The sequence below is a fragment of the Cucurbita pepo genome, chromosome 11 (assembly GCF_057944985.1).
Source record: "Cucurbita pepo subsp. pepo isolate OVF chromosome 11, ASM5794498v1, whole genome shotgun sequence".
NCBI classification, from domain to species: Eukaryota; Viridiplantae; Streptophyta; class Magnoliopsida; order Cucurbitales; family Cucurbitaceae; genus Cucurbita; species Cucurbita pepo.
In genome coordinates this window covers 6,051,364-6,076,827 of record NC_141808.1, presented here as the reverse complement: position 1 = coordinate 6,076,827, position 25,464 = coordinate 6,051,364, and the positions used below count along the sequence as shown (strand labels likewise).

Below are 25,464 nucleotides of genomic sequence, written 5' to 3'. Positions count from 1 at the left end.
ACTTATACACTAGCGAGCCTTTGAAGATGCGATGTATAGGCCTCTTGAATCTTCTTAACCTTACTTCTTGTAATTGGTCCTTCAGGTACATGCAAAGGGTCAGTAGTTGAATTCATATCATCCTCCCTTTCTTTAAAAGGATTTGTCCTCAAATCAGGGTCTTCATTCCCTACATCAAATGGAGTCAAATCAGCCACATTAAAATTAGAACTTACATTGTACTCACCTCTGAGATCTAGCATGTATGCATTGTCATTGATCAACTCTAGTACTTGAAAAGGACCATCTCCTCTTGGTTGAAGTTTAGACTTTCTCTGATTTGGAAACCTTTCCTTTCGATGAACCCAAACCCAATCACGTTGTTTAAAAATCAATTTCTTTCTTCCTTGGTTCTTGCGCATGACTAGTTTTTTTTATTTTTGTTTTCAATTCTTTTTTTTATGTCTTTGTGAATATTTTTTTATGTATTCAGCTCTTGAAGAAGCTGCATCATTAGTAAACATATTAGGTGGCAAAGGTGATAAATCTAAAGGAGTTAAAGGATTAAATCCATACACAACCTCAAAAGGTGAACAATAAGTGGTGCTATGTGTCGCTCTATTCATGCAAATTCCACAAAAGGTAGAGTCTCTTACCAAGACTTAAGATTTTTGAAAATTAGTGACTCAAGTAAGGCTCCTAATGTTCTATTAACGACCTCAGTTTGTCCATGAGTTTGGGGTGGCAAGTTGTAGAAAATAGAAGCTTAGTTCCCAAACTTTCCCACAAAACTTTCCAAAAATGGCTTAAAAATTTTATATCCCTATCACTAACAATGGTTTTGGGAATACCATGCAATCTAACCACTTCCCTAAAAGAATAGATTAGCTATATTGGTAGCATCATTTGTTTTGTTATATGGAATGAAATATGTCATCTTACTAAACCTATCAACTACCACAAAAATGCTATCATGGTGTCTTCTAGTCTTCGGTAATCCTAGAACAAAATCCATACTAATGTCAATCCATGGTTCACTAGGAACATCTAAAGGTGTGTAAAGACTCTGTGGTTGTGTCTTAGACTTAGCCTCCTTACATTTAAAACATTTCTTGCATACTTTGTTCACATCTTTCCTCATTTTTAACCAATAAAAATGTTCACACAACATGCTATATGTTTTAAATTCTCCAAAATGTCTCATAAGTCCTCCCCCATGAGCCTCCTTCACAAGTAACTCTCGAATAGAACACTTACGGATACATAGTTTACCTTTCCTAAAAAGCATATCATCGAACACAATATGATCTTGCACATGTTTCCCTTCTAAACATTGCATATATACATCATAAAATTCAGATTTTTCAACTTTGTACAATTCAATCATGTGTTTAAAACCAAGAATTTTTGGAGTAAGGGAAGAAAATAAGCATATCTTCTTGATAATGCATATGCGACCACATTATCCTTTTCCATTTTGTAATGGATTACATAAGGAAATGTCTCAATGAATTCCACCCGCTTAGCATGTCTCCTATTTAGCTTTGTTTGGCTTTTGAGGTGCTTCAAACTTTCATGATCCGTAGGAATAACAAACTCTTTTGACCACAAATAATGTTGCCAAACTTGCAAAGGCCTCACAAGTGCATATAACTTTTTGTCATAAGTCGGATAGTTGAGTTGTGCTCCATTAAGCTTTTCACTAAAGAACATGATCGACCTTTTTTCCTGCATTAAAACAACTCCTATGCCTATTCCACTTGCATCCCATTCAATTTCAAAAGATTTATCAAAGTTAGGTAAAGCAAGACAAGGTGCATTGGTTAATTTATCTTTTAGTTCATTCAATGCATTCTCTTGTTTTTCCTTCCATTCAAATTTCACATGCTTTTTAACAAGTTATTCAATGGTGATGTTATGCTACTGAAATCCTTAATGAATGTCCTATAGAAACTAGCCAAACCATGAAAAGATCTTACCTCGATTGCATTTGTGGGTGTTGGCCATTCTCTAATAAATAGCCTTTACCTTTTCTTCATCAACCTGTACTCCATTCTTTCCAACTAAGCATCCTAGGAAGTTGACTGTCTAGATAAAAACTGCACTTTGAAGTTGGCATAAAGCTTCTCTTCTCTAACTTTAAATAAAATTTTCTTAACGTGCAAAATATAATCATTCAAGCTTTTTGAGTAAACAAGGATATCATCAAAGTATACAACAACAAATTTTTCAATATAGTCTCTCAAAACATGATTCATTAGCCTCATAAAAGTACTTTGTGCATTTGTAAGGCCAAACAACATAAATGAGCCACTCATAACGCCCAAACTTTGTTTTGAAAACCATTTTCCACTCATCTCCCACATTCATTCGAATTTGATGATAACCACTTTTAAGATCTATTTTTGAAAACAGATTAGTACCATATAATTCATCTAACATGTCATCCAATCTAGAATATCAATTATAGTAAATAACTAGCATGTTCATAAGTATTAAAACTTAATGAGTTTGAATACTAACCTTTTGTAGTTCAAACTTCTTTTTCCTCACGAACCGATTTCGAACTACCACTAGTGTCTTCTCCACTATCCTCCGGCTTTAGAACGGGATTGTGGAATCCGGTGAGTGACTAAACTTGGGAGGAATTTTGTGTTGGATCGGTATAGCAACCCTAGAGGAGGGGGGGGGGGGGTGAATAGGATTTTAACGATAAAACTGTTTAAACGTGATTAATTTTTCGAATGATAAAACTTTTTACAAATAAGTAGAATATGATAATTACTAGAACAAAATAATTAAAGTCAAAACAATAATCAAGTAGAACATGCAATAACTCACAATAATAATTTTGAAATTAAATAGGAAAGAGTTAGAGAAAATGACACCGTAGTTTTATAGTGGTTCGGTCAAACTCGACCTACTCCACTCCCCAAGCGCCTATTGGGAATTTGAATAAAGAACTTTCTCGACTCTTTCCACGGATCAGAGCCAAACCGCTACACCGCTCTTTTTACGAGTTCAAGAGCAAACTCAATCCTTTCCACGGCGCAGGATCAAACCGATACAAGTATTTGAGTTTGATAATAACACACCACAACTCTCTCAAAGAGTAGATTTACAATTTGGGATACTCACAACTATTTCCTCACAATACAATAATAATCCCTCTCAAGAATAAGATGAAGAGAAATAAACTTGTAAGCTTGGAGAGAGCAACAAACAATGGAGACTTTGAACAAATGAAGATGGGAGAATGTATGTAAGTTGTGTATTTTAAAATGTGGGGAAAGATGAGTTTATATAGAGGAGAAAAATGGCAAAATGTAGGATTGAATATTGACCATTGGATTGTGTTAGGAATAATGGAAGGTGGAGATTAAAAGTAAATAAATAAGAAAATTTTCTAAATTCATTTATTTCAAAATTTAATAATATAATAATAATAAAAAGTTAGGTGAGTAACGTTCAAATGAAATTCAAAATTTATTATAAATATAATAATATAATAATAATAAAAATTATGTGAGTAACTACCAAAATTTTAAAATATAATAATATAATAATATAATATAGTAATAATAAAAATCGATGTGAGTAACGGTTAGATTCAAATTTATATTTTGTAAAAATAACTTTATTTAAAAATATAATAATAAGAAAAAACTCCACCATTGGTTACTCTCCCAAAATTATAAATGTCATACTTTGATATGTTTTGATTTGTCCATCATTTTGATTTTGCTGACACATCATCACGTCGGGTATGTTGTCTCAATTGTAATTTCTTCGTTTTAGCTCTTATTTGAGTAATTGAAAAGTCGTTGAAATCGTTATTCCCGACCTTATACTGTGGACAGTTCAAAATACTGAAAATAGTTAATAATTAAAAGTAGGTTTGTTATCATCAAAACATCAATTAATTGATTGAAATTAATTAAAGTGAGATCAAGGGCCAAAAAGCCATCCTTTTGTATATATGAAGAGAGTGTTTGTGAGAGGTTTTTCTCAAGGTTTTTCACCAAGAAGAAGACCTTCCATGTACCATGATCACTCTATTTAAAGAGTCATGTTTGCATGTTCATGCAAATTTGAGATTACCAAATTTTGACACTCAAAATTCCACTCAAATGTTTGGGATTATGTGGCAAGCATGTATGTTTGAGTTAACCAAATTTTGACACTCAAAATTCCACTAACATGGATTTTTCCATTAAATGAAGTCAACATTTTTACTTTCTTCATTTTAGTTCAACAATTAATTTGAATAATTAATTTCAAATTAAAGTAACATTAAATGATTAATTAAACTATTTAATTAATATCTAATATTAATTCAAATGTCAATCCCAATCAATTCCGACACATAATTGATTAAGATATTTAAATCTTATTTAAATATCTCAGATTCTCCCTTTTTGTTTAATTCGTAAATAAAACAAAAAATGCGGTTAAATATATCGTATATATGTAGCGCATATTCCCTAATTTGAATTCGAACACTTCGAACTCACTCGTCACACTATTCTATGGTTAAGTCCGATATGAGCTAGCAGAAGGACCTAATGGACCTATAGATCATGGGCTCCAATGATCCAAGATTAACCGGTTAAACTCATTAACCTGGTTAACCAACATTCGTTAACTACTCGGACACTCCACTATAGCCTAGTAGTTGCACTCCCCTCCCTATAGATATATTTCTGTCCATTTGATATAACCATGATTAGTGAGTCGGTCCTTCACAGGTTGTTCGTAACTAGAGCTGGGTCAATTTACCATTTTACCCTTGAAGTTACTTCTTGTTCCTTATGTCTCACTGATCCTCTAATGAACAATTGGTTTGTGGTCCAACCAGTAAACCGAATCCCTCTCAGGCCAATGAGAGGGTGGGGCCCCTTGTTCAAGACCTGGAGTCAATGCTTAAGGGAACTACCTCTCTTCTATCCCTAAAAGTGGGTAGGAGTGAATTCCATCTTGCACCCAACGTCCCCAGCCATTCACCCAGTCTTACCCCTGAAATGTGAGACCTATTGAGTCGGCGAACTAGAGCTACTCTCACCCATGCAAATCTAAAGATAATTCTGAATAAACAGGAGTTCATGGTTAGCTCAGGATTAAAACCGAGTTACCTAGGTTATCGAATGAAAAGAAAATCAGTCTCAACAGTAAACGACATTATAAAGTGAGAGTGGTTTTCTTCATGGTCCGATCTTATGCAATACTCATTGCATAGGACGCCCCCACTCACATGTCTCCACATGTACAATTTAGTGATCACATTGTTTATATCATATACTTGTGGGCCACATCCATAGTGTCCCCCAGAATAAGGTACTCAGCCTTATCCTTATACTATAGATCGTTTTGACTATATACTTGAACTTGATCCACTCTTATGTCTCTACATATAGTTGAAGTAATCATACTATAGCCAGAGTGTTGTTAGTTTATTGGATTTAGATTAATGATCGTAAAGTTCACTTTATTCAATAACAATCTTTACTGAATAAATAATAGTAATAACTTTATTGAAAATAGAATATGTTTTTGTTTACAAACTATGAGTTTTAGGACATAAAACCCAACCGGAATAGGATGTCGATACTTTACTGTTATTTTGTTGATGGCTCGACAATCAACACACATCCTCCACGTGCCATCTTTCTTGGGTACCAAAATCACAGGAACTGAACAAGGACTCATGCTTTCTCTAACATAGCCTTTATCCATGAGTTTTTCCACCTATCTCTAAATCTCCTTAGTCTTAGTCGGATTGGTTCTATGGGTAGCCATATTTGGAAGAGTTGCCCCAAGCACAAAGTCAGTTTGGTGTTCAATACCTCTTAGAGGGGTAACCCCATACATGCATCTTCATGTGGAAACATGTCATTGAATTCCACAAAAAGAAACTTAGAAGCACTTGCAAAGCATCATCAGTTTTTGGTTCTATTGATAAACACGTTCCTTTGCACATCAGTACAAATTTTGGTTATTGAACTAATATATTCCTCATTTCTCCCTCTCTTATAACCAAACTCACATTCTCTCTCTTTTCCTCCAAATCACTTTTTTTTTTTATTCTTTTTTGGGTTTCACTCATCCTTTGCCACTCACTTTTCTCTTTTATTTTTTTCACTCTTATCTCTCTCTTTTACCTTAGTTTCTTCTCTCCACCGTTGTTCTTCATATTCTTTTCTTTTATTCTCTAATTTCAATTGGTCACAATGTACTTCATATGGGGACAATGGAAGTAAAGTAAATTTCTTCTCACACAAAGTAAAAGTATACTTGTTCATCAAACTATCAAATGTTACCTTTCCATCATATTGCCAAGGTCGGCCGAACAAGATGTCTCCCGCATGCATATTTCCATCATATTACCACGTTTGTGAACTTCTACTATCAATCACCAAGCTGCATGGGTCTCCTTTGATCAAACATCTTGTGTGGAACAAGTTTTCCTTTGATCTTCAAATTTCTCTTCCTTGATTTGAACATTGAGTACCCTTCTTGTGATTCAAATATATGGAATTACCTTCTTCAACATACTCATCATCATATGCTGCGATTTCTTCCACAAGTTGTGAATCATGATCCTCACATTCATGATCTGAATCAAGTATACCATTCCTTATCACCGTAACTCTTTTATTAACCCACTCTTTGCTCATGTGTCCAAACCCTTTGCACTTCCAACATTAAATAGAACTAGACTTCTCCTTTATAGTATTTGAAGCTTCATTCTTTTTACCATTTGAACTCTCAGCCTCCACTCTTTTAGTAGCCACAAACTTTTCTTTTGGTGACGTCGATTCATTTCTATTCATAAAACTATCCTTGTCCCAAGTTTTAGAATTTGAAAATGTGTTAGCTCGTGATGTGTACCTTTTTTAATGCTCTTTTTCTTCCTTCAATTGGTCTTCAATTTTGATAGCATAATGATACATGTCTCCTAGATATGGTGTTGGATTTCTGTCAACAATATGAGCAATTTCTCGATTCAAACCTCCAAGGAATCTAGACATGGTATCTTCTTCTTCTCTATGTCTGCTATTTTCATCATAGTCTCCATCTCTTAATAATATTTAGCAACACTTTTTGTTCCTTGCCTCAAACCTTGCAATTTAGTCTTCAAATTTCTTTCGTAATGTTTCAGAACATACCTTTTTTCTCATGGCTTCTTTAAGTTCTTCCCAAGTCTCTATTGGATCCTCCTTTTTTTTTCTTCTCTCGGATTTGAGATGTTGGTACCAATCACTGGCATGATTGGTAAATTCGGCAATAGCAAGTCTCATCTTCTTATTTTCACTATAGGTGTTGCAATCAAACACATGCTCTATCTTTCTCTCTCATTGCAAGTATGCCTCAGAATCTGCCGTTGCACGAAAGGGTGAGATTTTAAGTTTAACTCCCTCATCTCTATCTTCATGTACTCTTTCCATCCTTCTAGGTTGCATAATAATTTGCATGATTATTTCTTCCTCTCCATCTTCCTTCAACTTGTCTTTCTTGTACAACTATACCTTCATCTTTTTGTAATGCTTGTTCTTGTCTTTGTTGTTGTGGCCTTCTTTCTTGCCTATCTTCCATCATCATTTCCATCCTACCTTGAATTCGTTGAAGAATGGTTGTATTAAAGATCTCGTAATGGTGGTACTTTTTCTCCATTATGTGACATTTTGTTATCAGTAATACAGTAATATTGGGACCTCTCCACACTTCTCACAAAAAATTTCACTCAGGGATCAAGAGCTTGAAAATTTTGAACAAACTCAAATAAATGATAAGAACTGATTTTTTTTTCTCCGAACTGATATTTTTTTTTACTGATTTTTCTTTTCTTTTCATTTCTTTTTTTTTTTTTTTTTCCGATAATGTGAGAGAGACTAAAAAGTCGATAGAAAAAAAAAAACAATAAAGATATTTCACCTTTAGAGCGGCCAAAAAATGCCGATCAAATGCTCTGATACCAAATGATAAGCGCCAATAATGCTGGATTTTGCAAAGCTAAAAGTCCTTGTAGAATCCTTGCAAACGTTCACAAAGAAAGCTAACTTAACGAATTGATTTCGACAAAGAGTTGGTTAGAAGATGAATGAATCTTAGATCGAACTTGGAATCTATGATGATCACTTTTAGATTCAAAGACGACTGACTCCAGAATTAGCTTTTGATCAAAACTAATCCAATGAATCGGTTTAAATATCAAACCTAAAGCAAGATTCTAAAAAAAATTAACACAAAAAAGGTATCAAGAAAATACAAAGGTTTTGTTTGTATTCAACAATGATGATCAAGCATGAATATTACGTGCCTTTAAATAGGCGAAAAAGATAACCAAACATAATGAAGTTCATCTACTAACTACAAACTACAACTACCCTTAAAAACTAGTAAATACAAATTGAAGAAAATAAGACATACATAAATTGTCTTAATTGGTAGTTCAACTACCAAAGGCAAAGTCTTCTTTCCAATGTGGTCATTCCATTAATTTCTTGATTTGATATGCTAATGCTATAAAGATTTTTGTGCTCAAAAGTCTTTGTTTTAACTTGTACACTAGCTAGCCTTTGAAGCAATGTATAGGCCTCTTGAATCTTCTTAACCTTGCTTCTTGTAATTGGTCCTTTGGGTATATGCAAAGGGTCAGTAGTTGAATTCATATCACTTGCTGCAGCCAATGCACTTCCACTTTCCCTTCTTGACATGTGTCAACCTCTCAGTCGTACACGCTCCGCCCTTAGCCCCTTGCAATATTTCAGTTCTCCTTGTTGTTCTTGATGCAAACCAGAATGCCAACTTTTTAATTGGTTCAATATGGGGAAAAATTGAGAACAAGAACCTGAAAAATATTACCTTCTGTTTTTCCTTTATTCTTAATGAACCACTCTTGACTTGCTCAGTTTTGATCTCTAGAAAGAGTGTCTCGATCCCTTGAATCCTTGTTGAACTTCATCACTTATGAGTTTCACTGTAATTATGGGAAAAAAGTTGTTGGACTAGCTCTCATAAGTGGTAGGTCCTGAGTTTAGAAGTGAAACTAATAGTATGCATCTAATGAACCGAACACCCCTTATTGGCATCTAATCTCTAGATCAATGGCTCCTTCTACCCCATAAGACTTAGGAAGCTGAGGAACAACTCTAGCTCGTACATCCATAGCCTAGACAACAAGCAAGTTATCACAGTGGAATAACTGATGATTCACAATCTCTCTAATAGTAATCTAATCGCCACAACATTTTAATTATTTTTTTATAATTTGATTTATCCAATGAGTACCTTACAATAGTATACATGTAATTACGGTCCTAATTAATAATACCAAAACAGTTGGAGATTACTAAGAGATTAGGGGAAATTTAAAAAAAAAAAAAAAAATTATAAGAAGGTAGAACAAAGGACGAATAAAATATGAGGCTTCGATTTCACAACCCATCAACCTAATTTAATGTTCGAGTGTGAGTAGATCTACAATTTTGTAGAAGAAATGGAGAGGAGATATCGACCATAAGAGGGAAAATTGAGCGTGGGAAATAAAGGGAATTAGAGAAAGTATCTACAAAATTAGGCGAGGACACAAGGTTGAACATGATAGGCGCGTGGTCGAGGGCGTGCAACGTGTGAGGCCGCATGGGCGTGCATGTCTTGTCTCGTTCATACTTTGTCTTTATTTGAGACAAATTTTACTGTCTTTTGACACTATCGAGTCAACCCTAGTTGTGATCCGTGATTTGGACAAGCTTGAAAATTGGGCCGTGATAAAGGGGCCCCCGAACAGACTCGTTGTACTGTAAACCAGCCTTGACCCGATGAGAAAGCACATGGGTAGACTTAGTAGTTGGCAGGTACACATGAAAGCTCACCCAGATGTTGACTATATGGTATTTCCTATGGAAGGGTCGTTAATTAACCTTACATAGGTGTGCTCAAACCAAATGTCATATTGTCTTCTAGACATGATGAGGTTGCGTCTCAACCCAAGATACTGAACTTTCACTATTGTAACTATGCAAGCTTACTAAGTACGAGAATAGAAATCTGGTTCACTAGGAGATGAGAGTCGACTTCAGGGAAATCTACGACATTAGAACCTAATGAATAGCTTCCAAACCCCATATTTGAGAATCCCTTAGAACTTCGAGATCTTCTAGAAGCTCAAATAGTTGTAGAATTAGGCAAGGATTTCATAAAGCTTAGAGAGAAGCTTGTGGTAACTTACTATCGATTAGATTTGACGAGAGTCTACAAGTAGGTGTTTACTAGATATTTGAGTCTCCATGTAAGCATGTGGTAACTTACTATGAGTTTTCTAGTTTTGAGTCTACTTTGAACGAGTTTATTCCTCTCCACAATTAACGAAACAAAATGAAATATACAAAAACCAGAAGAAATTAGGAAAATTTTGACATGGGTTGAATTTGGCAAATTATTGGGGAAGATGAAATGTAGGTGACATGTGTCGATCAATGAATGCAGGTATGTGATTGATGTGGATAGGGACACGCGTCAATCATATATAAGACCACGCGTCGTGACGCCATTTGCCAAGGAAATAAACAAAAGTTTTGTGCTCGTGTGGAATCAAACCTAGGAATGTGAACTTACGGCGAGTGCCACATGTCACAACAAAAGTGCGCTTATAATTGGATAATTCGTCTTGAGAATGGATAATTCGTCCACTTAGAAAGCTTATAATCGGATAGTCAATGATACACGTGGCTTGCTTGCTTCAACCACAAGGTCAACAATTTGTACAAATATGTCATTGCTAGGAAAGTTGTTTCTGATTTCCTAGACATGGTTCAGCGTAAATGTTCTAAAATTTTACAAAATAACTCAATTAAATGTACAATTAGACTCGAGTATTGTAAATGGATTCTCTTTTTGTTGAATCACAATTGACTATTTCATGCTTACTAATTTGAATAAATGAAGCAATTAATGAGAAAATGACGAGTATCAATACAAAAGTAAATATAAAAGGCTTTGGTATAACTCAGGGAGATTTATCACACTCGCAAACTTAAGAGATTGTTCATCCTTGAGTAATCGTTCTCTCCACTCTCCCGGGTTCATTTTCTCATTATCAAATTTGTTTTGTGTATTCCTGTTTGTAGAGTATTCATCAAAACATAATTACGATCGCATTCCATATACTTCTTCCTCAACTCAGTTTTTCCCCACGTAACCCTACATTTATAACCAAGTCCTACAAGAAAAAAAACACATTCCTTATTTCCACAGTATTCCCCAAAACACTTCTAGGATGATCGTCATTCCTTTTACCTTTGCTTTTGTGACTTGACCTTGTAATTCATTTCATTAACTTCCTCTTATCATAATATATATTTTTCTTCCCCATGAATCTTTGAAGCCATCTCCTTATTCTCTAGGTACCTCCACTTGTGGTGTAGATCACGAAAGTCTTCAAGGAGGGACTGTATAGCTTAACATCATTCTTTCTTAGCTTGGCTCTCTTGCTAGCATCTTGAAGTTTTCAGTAGATTACATTTGTGATGCAACTCACCTGAATAATAAGGATAACTTTTTCCATTTTTTACATCTCTATTACCTTCGACAGACACCTTCACTGATGAGGCTGATAATGAGCCTTTATGGCTTAATTATTTATTTATTTTTTTTCTTCTAATCTACCAGAAATTTCAAAGAAATATTTCTACATTGGTACAAAATGATTTAGTCACGATGACCCTTCAAACAAATTATGTACATAGGTAACATGAGTCGGCAATTAGGTAATGCATAATTCAAAATAGACGGCCATGGTTAATTTTGAAATTAACATATTTAACCGAAAAATCTTTGTATAATATTATTGAAAGGGGGCGAAGGTAAACATTAAAACAAGGTATAAGTAAAATATTCTATCAATAAAATAAAAGTTATAAGAAACTAAAATTAACTATCCAACCTAGGAAAAGAAATATTAACTATCCATTGTCAAGGAGGCTATGCCCCTTTGAAATTCTCCATCCTACAAGGGGTGGGAGCAATTCCGTGAAGTCTATCCCTCGTATATCAAATAGTTCAACTTCTAAGATGTAGTTCAAGGACGTTTCTTCAATAGATGGCTTCATTGATGAAAATTTTCTTTTCTCTAATTCCAATGATTCAAAAACTGAAATTATTCTAGTTGGTGTCTTCTTGTTGTTGTTTCCAACTATTTGCTTGATTTTCTGTCAATTCATAAATTGTCGAGCATTCCTCTAATTTTACTAAATATTTTGGGGTGTCATTGACATTGAATTATATTTGTTGATCATTCATTCTCAACATTATAGTTTTGTTGTGGGCATCTACCAATGTTCTTCCGGATTTGAAAAAAGGTCTTCCTAAGATAATTGGAACATCATGGTCCGCTTCATTATCCAAAACGATAAAATCCGCAGAAAATATGAACTTGTCTACTTGAATTAATAGATCTTCGATCTTTACTTTTGGATGAATGAGAAATCGGTGTGCTAGTTGAAGGGTGACTGTAGTTGGTCTAGTTTCACCAAATATCTAACCTTTTGTAAATAAGACAATGACATTAGATTAAATCACATAATGCTCATCTTAGCTCATTCCCTCCAATTGATATTGGGATTGTGAATAAGTTTGGGTCTTTTTCCTTTCCTAGGATGTTGTTTTTCAATATTGTACTACACTCTTCATTCAACACTACCACTTTAAATTCTTCCCATTTTCTTGGATTGGTGAGAGTATCCTTTAGAATTTAACATAATTAGACATCTTTTAAGGCTTCTACTAGTGGTATGTTTATATGAATTTTCTTAAAGATATCCATGAAATTCTCGAAATGGGCTTCCTGCTTCCATTTTATTCTATGTGGGAAAGGAGGTGCTAGGATATATGTTCTCGTTTGCTACTTGTGTTTCTGGAGGTTGTTCTGATTGTACATAATTTTTGTTCGGTTCCTTCTGAGCATTTTTCTCCTTTCTCTGATGTCTTTCAACTGTCACTTAGAAGTAACGGTTGCTTTCCTTCTTTTCACCTTCACGAGGGGTATTTCCTTCCCACTTCTCAATTGTATTATCTGACATTGTTCCATCTTCTCTTTTTGGAATTTTGATATCTATTGGTAGCTTTCCAAGAAGTCTATTTTGTAATTCAATGACTAATTGACCTACTTGAACTTGTACATTTTGCAAGGATGCTTGTGACTCTATATCACAACATTGTTCTTGGCCATATATTCTTTTATTAGGCTCTTCAGTTATTTTTCTGATCTGCGTTGAGCTTGGTTAGTTCCTTTCCGTTGCGTATTGGCTTCTTGAGAACCATATGCCATTTGATTTTGTAGTCCAATGTCATTTGATTTTGTAGTCCAAAGCCTGAAGGGTAATTGTCTTAGGTGTCATTTGTTGATTGACCTAGTCTAAAATGTTTTCGGTAGGCTGAACACTCTAAGATCGCGAGCGGCGATCAATGGTCGAGACCATAGTGCTCCCAAAAATTAGATTAACCACAATGAGCTAGTCTCGAGAGTCCAAAAAATGTGAGTTCGAGATTTAAACCATATAAATGCCATAAGATCCTAGTAAATCTCCATGGCACCTAAAGAAATTAAAGATAAGATGCGTGAACGGTATCACTAGAGTTTGACCACCTCTTATTTTGCTCCAATATCTCAGTAGCATTATTCGATGACCTACGTCGAACCTAATAGTGCCCCTTCCAAATGGTAAGTATCTAAGAACTCGTATCGTTGAGCTTGACTAAGTTCAAATAGGATGATGCATCTGACAACTTTAAGAGTTACTATTGTGTATAGAGATGGGTCGAGAGCTTGGGCTGTAATTCTATAAACTTGTCTTAAGAGAAGACGAGAGACTGATAGAACCAAGACATCTCAAGCAGACAATATTAATGTCACATTAAGAAAATCAAGCTTCATTTATGGGACAAAGACTTCAAGTGGGACTTCATTTATTCTTAGAAGGTTACATATTTATGAAAGATTATTAAAAACTAGATTTATGGTCTTTCATTAATGTATTTTAAGTTTTAGACTTTTTATTTACATAGGTTAAATTTACACAGTGACTAATTATGGTCATAAATTAAGAAGGTTACGAACTCTTGAAATGTCTCATGGAAGATAAAGGTTTCATTTTGAGGCTATATAAAATCATATATGTTATATTTGTAAAGAACTTGGAAAATGTAGTAAAAGGAGCATTTTTGCTTTCCTTTAGCCAATAACTAAGTTTCTTTGCAATTCTATTAGTTTATGTTGCATGTAGAATCATTCAAGCTTAACATGATCAATCTTGCTTGTGGATTGATTTTTTACCATTAGGACTGAGTGTGATTACCTTTCCTTTGCAATTTTATATAGTTTAGATTCCATGTTTAGATTCATTCAAGCTAGACATGATCGATCTTACTTGTGGAGTGATTCAAATCTCAAACAAGTGTTCTTGCCTTAAGATATTCGATCAACAAGGTAATCTGAATCTTACTTCCTTTGTACTTATTCCTTATCATTTGGTATCAGAGCTTTCCCTTGGGTTGATTCCTTATTAGACTACATAAGTATTTTAGCTCGTAATGGGTGCCACTATCGTGTGTGGAAGACGGTCAGGAGCTCCCTGAACCGATTCGATGCATTGTAAACCTGCCTTGAGAGGGGGCGAGGGACCACATGGGTAAAATGAGTTGGCAAGCACGCAAGGTCACTCCCCTAGACATTAATTGTGTGGTAGTTCTTGTGGAAGGGTCGCTTATTAACCTTACACAAATGTGTTAAGATAGAGATACCATACTAACCTATGAGATATATTGAGCTCTTTCCTCAACCAAGAGTACCAGTCATTCACTATTGTGACAATGAAAGCTTACTAAGTATGAGAACAGAAAAGTTAGTTCACCCTCGAGATGAGACACGTTGTTTAGTAGATCCACGATGTTAAAACTAGGTCAACAACTTCTAGGCTTCGCAAGGTCTGTAACACCCGTAATTTTCTTGGCTAAAGAAGTGACGTCACCACATGCATGCTTTAAATAACATATGCGAAAATTCATAATAAACACTTTAAACTGAAGCCATGGACTTAGACATTTAATTTAAAATAACAAATAAGAAATAACATAGTCTTTTAACATGAAAAAATGAAATAAGTCACCTATCAACTACTAAATGAAATTAATGCATATTAGTGTTCTATTTTGACTTCCATGGCCATTCCAACATTCATCGTCAAACGTGCAGGGGCGGTGGGTAGTTTATCTTTACCTAAAAAAATTTACGGGTAGCACATGACTCTAATATTTTAAGAAATTTTTAGTAAGTCCTCCCAATGTTGGGGTTAGTAATGCAATCACACACATAACATGATTGAGGCCTATTCTTTAAAAGCGTAACATGATCTTGTACTCTTTTCAGTTTAGGGCAGGGTTGGTTGTATGACACTTCCTCACACATGGCCCACGCACGTGCACGTAGACCCACTAGACGGGCTCGTATACATACCCCCTGGACCTAACTTGGCCGGGCAAAACGTGCTAATACGTCACCAGATGCCACAGAAAAGGAAAGATTCACATGATATCATAACAAACATAAATATCAAAGGTACACATCTGTACAAGCATAACATAACGACGAAGTTTCTCAATACACATGACATGCATACATGCATGAGGTCCCCATCTTAGATCACGGTGTTCCAAATGTTCCAACTAGACGTATTACATGATCCAAGGTCAAGAAGATTCAACAAGCATTCATTCCTCATCTAAAAAATTGGATACACTCGGTTCAACCATTATTTCATGTGTTACAAGCTGATTCATTTGAGGAAGAACCATTTGGAGCTTCAGAAGTGAATATTTGCACCATTGAAGTAGCGGATGAAGTTGCTCTAAAGCACTTGATTGATAAATTGTTAGAAAACTTTATTTATTATTTTTAATTTCATAATTCTTGTAGTGGGAAGTTATTTGACAAATTGATTTGTGGAGATTTGAAGGGAGTGAGATTAAATTATGGGCACTAACTTGTGTAGTGGGCTCTTTGAGAATTGAAAGTTTGTTTTGTGGGAAGACTATAAATACCCACAAATGATGAGGTAAAATGAAGATTTTGGAGTAATGAAATTGAGATCTCAAACTTTTACCTTGGAAATTTGAGCATCATCTTTGCAATTTATAAGTTTCAAGCAATTTTTGTCGTAGATTGCATCCGAGCCATTCAATCAAGCCTTGGTGAAGTTCGATTGTGGAGTGACTCAATTTAGAACAAGATTCCAAATCTTGCTTCTAGATTTGATATTAAGAGGTAATCTAATTCTAGTCTTATCTTCTTTATCCGAATTTTGTACAAAGAGGTGTTAATTTCTTTCACTTAAGGGTTATTGCTTAATATTAATCGGTATTGCCCATGAATCTCAATGACCAGGAATTGGAAATTGAATTGACAAGGTAAAGAACTCTACAATATATAGAATATATGGATTACCACAGAAACGTTTCTTTTTTTTAACTGTACATTCAACAAAAGCTTGGATCGTTGGGCTGATGATTAGGGTTTCTTTATCACCATGATTTCCATTCATAGCATAACATTAACATCATTTTTTTATCCTTTCATCCATGACATAGTACATATATGCATCATGTATACATCACATAGCTTTAGATGACAATAAATAACATGACATACATAGTATTTCAATTCATTTACAACATGGCGTAATAGATATCACATGAATACATACCATAGCATCATATGTCATTACATAAAACACAATCACATAACATAATTAATATGGTGCATACAGAGGCCATGAGACATGTACGATCATATATCATTCAATTATCTAACTCCAACCGTAAGATCACTTACCTTATTAGCTTAGGCTGGTGTTACTAATTTATTCTTAATGAAAGTTCAATTTTTTCTTTTCAAATCCAAGTCAACTTATGTGAACCCGTGACATAAATTTGAAGTTCAAACTTCTGAAAAACTAATTCTCTAAATTTTACCATAGTCCATGTGTTAGACTTCATGCAACCATTAGAGACTTTGCATGAGTAAAGTTTTGGAATGTTTATATATGACTTCATGCGAACATTGGAGACTTTGCATGAGTCGATTCTTGAAATGTTTATATATGTTCTCACACACACGTGTTAGACTTCATCCGAGCATTAGAGACTTTGTATGAGTAGAATCTTGGAACTCACATGACAAAAATATTTAAAAAATATGTCAATATTATTTCATACTGCTTCGATTATATAATCAAAATATTGTTTAGTTGGTGCAACTTAACAAACAAAAAAAAAACAAAAACAAAAAAGAAAAAAAAGAAAACAGAAGTTTTGGGGAATGGACTTACCATAACAACCTCTTCTTATTAAGACAGTCCTTTCTTCACCTATCGGAATTATTGAAGAGATTGATGGAGAATTTCTACGGGTGACATGTTAGAGAATAGCTCAAAACTTGATACCTTCCTAGAAGCTTAGATAGTTGTAGAATTAGGCCTAAACGTCCTAGAGTTAAAAAAAAAAAAAAAAAAAGGTTTCAGTATGCGATGAGAGTCTATAAGAAGGCTATTTATTGAGTTTTTATATATTCTCCCCATTATACATCCTTTTTTCAGGTGTTCGTTGACTATTGGTCTGAGGTGGGAGAGCATTTGAGAATTACGCCATCGAGGATTGTTCTAGGGTATCATTCTTGCTAGTGTATTTTGGTTCGTTTATATTTTGTTTAAAATAATATCTCAAACTCATTCTCTAGTTGGGTCATGGCACCCTTTCATTTTGAATGCATAATACTTCTCTACACACCACCTACAAACATGTCCTTAAATCCATTAGGTGGGATTGTTAACGTAAATCTAGACCTGATTATTGGGCTTACGCATGCTCATGCTGTCGAAACTGACATAAAAAAAAGGAACACGAATAATTTTGAAAATATATGTGGCCGTACAATACATAACTAAGAAGTAATCCATGACTACATGAACAAAAATAAACATGAGATCCCACCGTTTAAATCATTAGTTCCCTGATATGATGCGCATAAATTTTTCATACATTTCATGACTTTATTCTTTCATGAGATGTGCATTCATAATCATGACTTTTCTATCATAGTTTATAAACGTTTTAGTTCATGGTATCTTGTATAACATATATACAATCATATTCCTTATATCTCGTATAACGTATGCATACTCATATAAAGTCATGATTGATCATATGTAAGTGTAAAATTATTACACAAATAATACATAATCATTCAACTCAATAACACATAACTGTAAACGACAAAGTACGTATTATCTATGCATCAAATAGTTCATCGAACCTAGTCATTAAACATTCTAATAGTAAGGCCACTTACCTTGATAGATTACATACATTGGTCCTACACTCTCGCTAGTCGATCATCACTTAAGTTCAACCCTAACATAATCCAATTTTAAAGTAATTGAAAATTAATTTTAAAGCTCATTCATAAAGCTACAATCATCTAGTGAGAAACACTACTAAACTTGCTAAAGTAGAAGGTAAATTGACATGGATGATAACTCTAAAAGTAGAGTCATATCAAGTTTTTTTTTGTATTTAATATGACACTCTTATTCACCATTTTCTCATTATTTACCCAATTTATTCTACTTAGTGAGCATGAAATCGTTTATTGCGGTCCAACATGGGAAAAATATGATTTGGCATAAATCAATCTTAATTGTACGTTTAATTGAGTTATGTGGTAAAATTTCAGACATTCATGCTGAACAGAGTAGCAAATCTGGAAATAAATGGGGGGATGACATGAAAATTTTAAATCCACATCAGCAGTCCAAGTGGGTCATGCTACCCAATGAAGAACATCCTATGTGGACAACTTATTCCTTTTCATCTCTAAAGGGAACCCATGCTCAATATAAAAGGAAAAAGAATACCAAGAGGAGAGCCACACTTTGGAGAAAAATCGAATTACACAACAACAGCCTCTGCTGCAGTGCACTACTGTGAAACCAGAAAAGAAGAAGAAAACCCTATTTTAGCAGAAGGAAAAGGAGACCAACAAGGATTGATTAGGGCAAAGAGGTGGACGTGAGAGCTCAAGAGAAGGGAACTTCCATTGACGAACGACAACAAACCGAGATAACTCTCTATTTTCTTATTCTCTTTTCTTATTCCATCAATTTTACATGATTGAGATGTAGATTCCTCTGTTTAATTCAGTTTGTATGGAGAGCTAAACTTTATAGGGGAGGCGAGAGAGTTTTATATAGTTTAAGTCTGTTGACGGTATGATTTTAGTTTATTAAAGACTTGTTGTTAATGATTTACATGTGTGTTTAATTAATTACTTTACATACATAGTTGTTCACTTATTCGGGAGAAGAGAGGGAGCAATGAAATCCTCTTTAATACTCTAGTTCCATAACAAGGAGACTTGAAGGGTAATAGAAGGGTTAGAAATAATTATTCTCCTAGAGCCTTGTTACTATAAATTACAACGATTATGGAAATAATCACCATTCATGACACTCGGAGGTGGGCTTGGAAATCTATTAAAAGAAACTAAAAAATCTACTACAAAACTCTACAACTTATCTATTTAATCTCTCTTAGCCCAACCTTTCTCATTATAGTTGATTTTCTCATCATTTTCTATTTTTCGATAGCAGTGGCACTCTGTTTTAGTTTTGTTTAAGTAGTTAAAATCACCAACACCGATTTGAATGTTACCGAAAAACTCACTTAATTTCCAAAGATACAATTAACCAAAAAGATAGGTTCCCTATGGAATCGATAATTTACTCATTGTTTGCTACTTGTGATAGTGTATAATTGCACACTTTTTTTTTTTTTTTTTTTTTTTGAATTTTACATCCGATCAATAGCCTTGAATTAAGCTTAATTTGGTCTAAAAAAAACATTGAATCCACCTAAACTTTTCACCCCAAACAAGATAAGAAATGAAAAAAAATTAAAAGCTAAAATGACGGCAAGAGAGTGAACCAAAGCTAAACCAGCTAAACCAATTGAGAAGCGGCACACGCGTTGATGGCACTCAGGCGACTTGGACCATGCCAAATGAGCTTGGACTAGGAACTCTGATGAATGAGTGGCCTTATATGCCTAGGCCTGAGCCAAGGCTTAGTCTATTGGGGGTTAACTAATGACTTTGAGATGTGGCCAGCTAGGTGTCATGGCCGTACAATTTCAACCTTATGACATCGTGATCTTGACACGTTCATGACAAGCCTAAGTGATATGAACCAAGAGACATCAATCATACAGTATACTTCAATGAAGATGTGAAGAAAATATTGTTAAAATTATCAAATGATATTTCAATTCATGCCACATGGAAGAAGAATAAAGTTTCATGTTATAAATTTTGAGTGGATTACAATTTAGAGTTATTGTATTTCATTAATGTATTTTAAGACTTTTTTACTTTATGTTACTATTACATAATGGTTAATTATGACCATTAAGTATGAATGTTAAAGCCATGTATGTTGTATTTATAAGTAGACTTGGAAAATATAGTAAAAGAAGCATGTGTGTTTTTCTTTAGCCAATGACTAAGTTTCTTTGCAATTCTATGTAGTTTAGGTTGCATGTAGAATCATTCAAGCTCGACATGATCAATCTTGTTTGTGGAGTGATTCGAATCTCAGATAAATGTTCTTGTCTTGAGATATTTGATCAACAAGAATCATTCAAGCTTGACATGATCGATCTTGCTTGTGGAGTGATTCGAATCTCAAACAAGTGTTCTTGCCTTGAGATATTCGATCAACAAGGTAATCTGAATCTTACTCCCCTTGTAGTGATTCCTTAACATATCACTGAGGGAAACTCAAGCCCCAAATTCATTTTTCACCCATCTTTGTGGTTTCGTCAGACCTTAGGCGAGTTTTATCTTTGCTAACTGAACATTACTTGTGTGAAATTCAAGCTTGTTCGGCTGCACAAGCTGCTTGTGCATACATGTTTAATCATTTGCGACTTAACCGACTTGCCTCTACACTAGGCCAAGTCATTCGACTCGCCCTTGCCTCTTACTTGGGGTCAAGTTCTCTCAATGCAACTTTGCGTCTCATCATGTTATCTTGATTTCCAATCAACATGGCCCACATGTCTTGATGTCATCCCAAGTCTCGGATATCATCGACCATCATAGCTAGCTCGATCATGGTCATTGAGAATGAACCCATGTATCATTCATATCATTGGTTCATCCTGAACATTCATCTATCTGGATTATATCGAGGCATTGAACCCTCTCATATCTATGCTACTTCATCTACGGAATCGTGTTTGGATAGCGGGTGCATAATCCAACCTCCGACACATGAGTGGGAGTGTACTATCGGCATGTTCGACACTGTTCTTAAAAGATCTATCCAAAAGAAGTTGTTGAAACACTTGTCTCGCAATGCTCACCCTCATTGTGCACATGCATGTGCCACTGGGTATCTCACTTAGACCATAGGGCCTCGAGGTGGTGGAAAGCTAACACCATGCCTCCCCCTATAGTATATTTTGAAACATTTTCAATCTTTCTAGAGTAGATGTCATTTTGGGGAGCGGACATACAACCCCATATAGCATCCATCGAGTATTTGATTGACACTAAATTTGGTAAGCTTTTATCTTTCATATAGACGGACTTAAATCCAGAGCAGCAAGCCAAAGCTCATATTGAAACTCTGACTTTTGAGGTTATGGTCCGGGGTCCTACTCGACCCTCTTCAAGCTTGTCTTCGATACTTGTATCGTCTTGTTCTCTCCAACCTTGTGTATGCCTCAGCTTGGCTTGGATACACACTCTTGGTGTGTTGGGTGATGCACTATCTTCCTTGATGGCATCATGACACTTTCTATCTTGGCCCTCATGTGGCCGGATGGGCGCCAATTGAGAGTTGCTCTTGTTTGTCTTGCATGTGAAGGTCACAACCTACTTTCTCTGAAGAGGTCATGACACTTTTCCCCACTTAAGCTAGTCATCATCTTTTCTTGGAGGCATAATCGCATCGTCGATTGTGATACTCTCCCCCATTTAATCTCGACACCATTCCAATGACGATTCAAACATTTGACTGACTGGTAACTCTGAAAATTACATTTTTTAGGATGCTTGCAAGTGATTTTGCAGCACTCGCTCTCACCACTGAGTAAGTTAGCCAACTAGAATTCGTCTTGCTTTAGGCCATTGAAAGAAAACATTACCAGCCATCATCAATTTTGTTTTCCATGACGCTTACTCTCTCTCTCCGCCTTGGAATCCAAAATTGGGAGGGTATTTGATATGAACCAAGAGACATCATTCATACAATATACTTCAATGAAGATGTGAAGAAAATGTTATCAAAATTATCAAAAGAGGTTGCAATTCATGTCACATTGAAGAGGAATGAAGTTTGATTGTTGTAAATTTTGGGTGGGTTACAATTTAGAGTAATTTAGAGTTATTGTATTTGAAAACTTTTTATTTAATTTCGGTTACATTTACATAATGGCTAATTATGGCTATAAAGTAGGAATGTTACAACTCTTGGAATAACTTTAGTAGTTTCATTTTTTAGGTTATATAAAGCCTCATATGTTGTATTTGTAAGAGACTTGGAAAATATAGAAAGAAGCATTTGTGCTCTTCTTTAGCCAATGACTAAGTTTCTTTGCAATTCTATGTAGTTTAGGTTGCATGTAGAATCATTCAAGCTCGACATGATCAATCTTGATTGTGGAGTGATTCGAATCTCAAACAAGTGTTTGGGATATTTGATCAACAAGAATCATTCAAGCTAGACATGATCGATCTTACTTGTGGAGTGATTCGAATCTCAGACAATGCTCTTGCCTTGAGATATTCGATCAACAAAGTAATCCGAATCTTATTCTCCTTGTATTGATTCCTTATCTTATCAGTATTCGTGGAATAAATTCGAAAAAATGGTAATGGACACAACTAAAATGTATCATGGGACGATTAAGATGCATGAATTCCAACGACTTGTCAGAATTCTCACCATCACCATTGACTAATTCTTTTAACTATCCGTTCAAATTCTCAAGAGGTACTCGTAAAAGTAGGGTAGGTCAAATTCGATCAAACTATTATAAAATTAAGGTGTCACTTATTTTTACAACTTAATTTTAGTATTTATTGGATACTTTAATAATTATTTAGGTTGGTAGAATTTAATTTCCATAATTGATACTAGAATTAAATAGGGTGTTTGGTTTTGTTAGTGTTATGTAATGTTTCACATTTTCCATTTTTGCCTTAATTGTTATTTTTATTTCTATATATGACAAGATATTATGTTAGCATTTATTATCGCCGGAAAGGATGCAATTTTCAACCAGAAGTTATTACCTAAAAATAAAATAAATAATTAAATGTAATCTCAATTCTGGACTTTTGTTACAGAAACATTCCTGTTCCTCTGAGTTTCCTTATCCTAAAACCTAGAATGCAATTATCTTCGGATTATTTTTATATTCCTATGCCCAACTTTTTACCTCCTTTGGAAAACGATTTTTCTCTCCAAACTTTCCTCCGGAACCTTGAGGTTGTTCTTCGGAGGAAGAATCGGGTAAGGAAGGCAAGGTTTTTGGAATAGGGTCGAGCCACAGACGCACACCCAGTAGCTCCAGCAGCTTCGCACGCGTACATAGTGCGGGTCGGCTCGCAGGTGTACGAAATCGGCTCGGTTCCGTCAATTCCCGCAGCTCGACTTGGCGGCTTAGTTGGCTGGCTCAACAACTAGGCTTAGCGGCAAGGTATCACTATAATATATCGATTCCAAGATTTTTGGCCCTTCCGAAGCTGTTTCTGCCCACAGTTTTACCATCCGAGATCAGTATGGTCCCTAAACGTTAAAGACAGCTTTGGTCGGGGGTTTATTTTGATAAATAGCATGAGGTTTATCTAGGGTACCTTATGAAAGGTTCTAAATTATTATGTGGTTATCATAGGGCGTATTTAACCGCTGGGGCTAGCTCGTTGACAGTGACTTCAACCAAGACTATCGAAGTAAGTGACCTTACTGTTGGAGTTAGCTTACTATGTGTTGTATGCACGCACCATATTTATGTGATAGGATTATGTGATGTATAGATTGTGTTGATGGTAGATTGTGTATGTTGTGTTGTATGAATTATGTTGATTGTTTATGTTATGTGAAGTCATGAATGAGATGTTAGTATTATATGTCATGAATATGTTGATCGATGCCATAGATACACGTAGAATTATCGAGTCATGTCATGAGATGTTTATGCAACTGGAATGTTTATGTAATATGCCATGTAATGTAAGACATGTGAGATGCCATGTGATGTAAGAAACGCAAATGCGATGTTAGCACTGCTTATGTAATGCTATGTTAGATACGTTAAGGGATCTCATGCATATATGTATGTCACGTGCATCGGGATTCTTCCCCTTTATGTTACGAAAGAATGAAATACGATATTGATGTTCGCCATGATATCATGCAGACCCTTTTCTGTTCTGTGGTGTCCGGCTACGTGTAACACGTTGTGCTCGACCAAGTCAGGCCCAGGGGGTATGTTTACGAGCCCGCCTGATGGGTCCATGTACACGTACATGGGCCATGTGTGAAGGAGTACCACACATCCAACCCTACCCGGAATAGAAAAGCGTCCAAGGCTATGAAAAGTTTATGAAAAGTTGGGTCCCGCTCATATGTTGCATGTGTTTGCATTCCTAACCCCAACAGTGGGGTGACTTACTGAGTATTTCATAAAATACTCAAGCCACATGCTACCTACATTTTTAAGGTAAAGGCAAGGCGCTAATGTACGGTTGACGGCGGAGCTGAGGCCACCATGGAAGTTGGAGACGTGATATTTTTAGGAGTTTACTTTTATTATACTGTTTAAGTTATAGCATTGAGTATTGTTTTAGTTGGATTTATTTTGAATTCAGTATTGAAGGTTTATTTTCGGAGTTTAGGTTTTGTTTTGGATTCATGAATATTTATGAAAGACTTTTTCAAAGTTATTTATGATGAGCTTCCGCTTAATGAGATATGTATGCATGGGTGACATCACTAATTAAGTTATAGAGAATGAGGGCGTTACATGTTATTTCTTGTGTTAATTAAAAAAGAATTTTAGTTTGAAATTAATGGTTTGTAGAGAATGTATTAAAAATAAAAAAGAAGTTTTAATTAATTTCAAGTTATGGGGAAATTGGTGTAATGAAAAATGGCGGGAATTAGTAGGTCAAAAAACAGAAGTGGCAAAGTGTACACGTCGCAAAGGACAGGATTTGTCCTGTAGTGGGTGGGGGATTAAATTCAAATAATAATAATAATAATAATAATAATAATAATAATAATAATAATAAAAAAACCTGGTTCCAACAAGTACAGTCATATTTGGCACATCCAAGATATTCCATGTTCGCTGACGTGGCACTTCCACGTA

The 25,464-nt window shown here is 35.0% G+C and overlaps 1 protein-coding gene across 1 annotated transcript in view; it reads left to right on the top strand.

Moving 5' to 3' along the window:
- Positions 1 to 15,808, top strand: part of LOC111805617 (ribulose-1,5 bisphosphate carboxylase/oxygenase large subunit N-methyltransferase, chloroplastic) — a 29,366-nt gene extending 13,558 nt beyond the window's left edge. The window contains exon 8 of the transcript XR_015422933.1: positions 15,793 to 15,808. The gene's annotated coding sequence lies outside the window, so the exon portion shown is untranslated. The remainder of the gene's footprint in view (positions 1 to 15,792) is intronic.
- The last annotated feature ends 9,656 nt before the right edge of the window (positions 15,809 to 25,464 follow it).